Below are 3420 nucleotides of genomic sequence, written 5' to 3' on the forward strand. Positions count from 1 at the left end.
CTGAGCCAAAACAAGTCATTGACCACAACTAACTTAGCTGGGTGGGGATGAGCAATCCTACCAAGACCGTGATTGGAGAGAAAGCCCAAATATGCATGAATGGCCTTAATTACCCTCATTCAAGACATCTCCAGCCCAAGACTGCAAACCCCTTTTGTTTCAGCAGCCACGGCTAATGATTCATATTTTCCATGTTCCTTCATTCAAAGTGCAGTGAGAGAGAAGCTGAGTAGCCCAGTCCTTCTGTCTGAGAGGCTGCAACCTAGGTCCCTGCTTAGCCTATAGTCTGTTCCTGAGTCATGGCCAGTCTGCTGGGAACAGGGATAGACACTGTAGCATGCTGCTGTCCAGCCCAGCCCTCTTGATCCTCTCCAACCACCAGAAGACTTGTCCCATATGGAAGAAATTGTTTGAGTTAAGTCATGATGTTTGCTTGTCCTGGCTCTGCATGACAAGTCACGGATGTGCAGTCCATCAAGCTGGGTGGGGTTTGGCTGTCAGGCTATTTATGGAGGAAACTCTCAACAGGGGTGAAATGGAAATTATGGAGTCCAGGGACCTGCTAAGTTAACCCATCAGTCTATCGGTCAATGACACGGTAGTATGGGATTTTTTAAAAATTGGCTCTATGCAGCTCTATTTCCACACTTGGACACCACGGTTTTCCTCCTCCGAACACAGACTTAGGTGGGAGGTGAAGGAAGGGGAACAGAAGTAGAGGGCTTCAACCCACACAAGAAGAGCTGAACATGTGAACTTTGAGATTCAAGTCCCATATGCCCCCCCAATGATCTTTCCAGTCTCATGTCCCAGTTCACCCCCCAAATAAACCTACTGTCCAGCCACCATCAAACCTTCCTTGTTTTTCTCTTGGCTTATACAATACTCTTCTCCCTAACTGCTACCCTTCCTCTAAAATCAGTTAAAAAAAAATTTATTTATTTGAGAGAGAGAGAGAGAGCAAGAAAGCACAAGCAGGGGGAGCAGCAAACGGAGAGGAAGAAGCTCCCTGTTGAGCAGGTCCTGGATCTCAGGACCCTGAGATCATGACCTGAAGCCAAAGGCAGATGCTTAACAAGCTGAGCCACCCATGTGCCCCTCTAAAATGGGTTTAAAAATCACCACTTTTCAGAAGTTTTTTTCTGTCTGCTATGACCCCTGGTGATTTCTAGGTCTTCTTCCTCTGAATCCTTCTACCCCTGTTCATGCTGAACACCTGGAGAGCATGAACATGTCTTATTCACTTTGGATTCCCAGAGCTTAGTGCCTGCCTAGTACATAGAAGGCACTCACCAACAGTGTGTTCGATGAATTATCTGTAGCACCAGACATTTAAGGAAACTTTAACGAGTTTCTCTGCTCTATTAGGCACAATGGAGGAAAGTCAGTAATATATATGATCTCTCCAGGAGTTTCTCTAGTTCAGCTGTCTAGTTTCATAGATGAGAAAATTGAGTCCCAGAGAGGAGAAATGCTGTCTGCCACCCTAAGAGCCACTATCAAGGGAGCATTTTGCTATGTGCTAGACAAATGCTTTTCACTCTTGGTCTCATTTTCATCCTTGTGACAACCCTAAGAAGGAAGCCTTTTAAACACCTACTTTTACAGAAGAGAAAACAGGGGCTTAAAGAGCCCCTTTGCATTGCAAGGAGGTAGCCAGGCCAGCTTTGGAATCTGTAGTCTATCTCCTGAGTCCCTACTCTTGCCCTCTCTGCTGAGCTCCAAGCTAGGGAGTCAGCTCCCTGTGGTCCATTCATCTGTCTACTGCCCAGAGGCCTTGAACCTTTTCTGTGCTCCAGTCACTGGGCGGACATATGGTGATTAAAGGGTCCTGGTGAATTTCTGTGCCAGGCAGCTCCTATGCACACAGGTCTAATGTTCTGACCGTTAGGTCAGGGTATTTTTTTCCTGCCTGGGCAGTTGGGTTAGTGGAAGAAACCTGATAAAATCCTGGAGAGGAACTTGATCATTCTCTGAAGGACTTACAAGTTGTTTGGCCTGCCTAATCCACTCAGACACCGTCTGGGGAATATTCAGTATCCATGTAGTACAGGTTGTGAATTACTCTGTAGGGACTGTTAACAAGACCCTCACCAACTCTGTGTCAGCCAGTGTCAGACAGGGTCCTAGGGAAGCCCCCTTTCTTCCCCTCCCGCCAAAGCTCTAAAAAGAATGGGCTTTTCCCCCTTGGGAAAGAGTGAGATGGAGGGGAACTCCTCCTGCCTCCAAGCAGAGCTCACTATACACAGCTGGACCTGATCCCTCCTCCGGGCTATGGCTGTGGATACAATGACTTAGCTGGGATAACGCTTGGCCAGCATTGCGGCAACCTAGTATCTGAACATCTAAACATGGAAAGAGGCTGACTCCCTAAAAAGTGCAAGAATAATGACAAAGTTAGATCTGGAAGCACCTCAGGGATCATCCACCCCCTGGATTTAAAAAGATACTGAACCTAAGTTACTTGTCAAGGTCACACAGCTGCTGGTGATAAGAGACTGAAGACCAGGGTGCCTAAATCTAAACTCAAAGTTCTTTCCCCTTAAACTCCCACCCACCCACCTACACACAGACACACACAGCCTACCCTTTGCTCTACCACCACACACAGGCACATGAACATGCACCTAAGCCAACTGGGTCCCCTGTCCCTAAAGTCTTTGACTGTCCTTCCTCTGGGGAGAACAGCGCACAGAAGACAGATTCCCAGACATCCTGACCCTCACCAGCAGGAAAGTCTCAGGAGGCTTTCCCCCAGGTCTTCCTCTCAACTCTCCCTTCCCTCCACTAGAGAGGGATCTCCCAGATGACACCTGGCAAGCTGAGAGCCGCGTAGGGGGTAAGCTGGGGGCGGGTGCGGGGAAAGCGCAGGCCGGGGGCCAGGCGCGGCGGCCGCTGGGAGGCCCCCTGGGCGCGATGCTGAGAGCGCCGGGGTCCGGCGACCCCCCCCCCCCGGGGCGACGCGCACCCACTACCTGCTCCACTCCCCCGGCCTCCTGGGGCGGGGGGGCGGTGCTCGGGAAGGCCCGGCTGGGGACCCCGATGGCGGGGCGTGGGCCCCGGGAGGAAGGGGCGCGGAGGGCACATGGCAGAGGTCAGCGCCTCGGTCCCGCTCAGCCCCAGCGAGGCCTCGGCAACCTCTCCCTGGCGCGCAGGTTTGGAAACAGGGCGGCCTCGCCCGGCGGCCGCCTCGGCGGCTCCGGTCCCCATATATAGTCATATCCACCGTCAACTGGGAGGCCGGCAGGCGGCAGCGAATGGGCGCGCGGCCCCCGCGGGAAGGAGCGGGGAGGGGGCAGGGGGCGGAGGGAGGAGAGGGGGGAAGGGGGCAGGAGAAAAAAGCTTTTCCAAAAAAGTATTGGCTGTCTGGAGGAATGCGGTCGCCCCCTTGGGAAAGTACATATCTGGGAGCAGCAGGCG

The sequence above is a fragment of the Mustela erminea genome, chromosome 5 (assembly GCF_009829155.1).
Source record: "Mustela erminea isolate mMusErm1 chromosome 5, mMusErm1.Pri, whole genome shotgun sequence".
NCBI classification, from domain to species: Eukaryota; Metazoa; Chordata; class Mammalia; order Carnivora; family Mustelidae; genus Mustela; species Mustela erminea.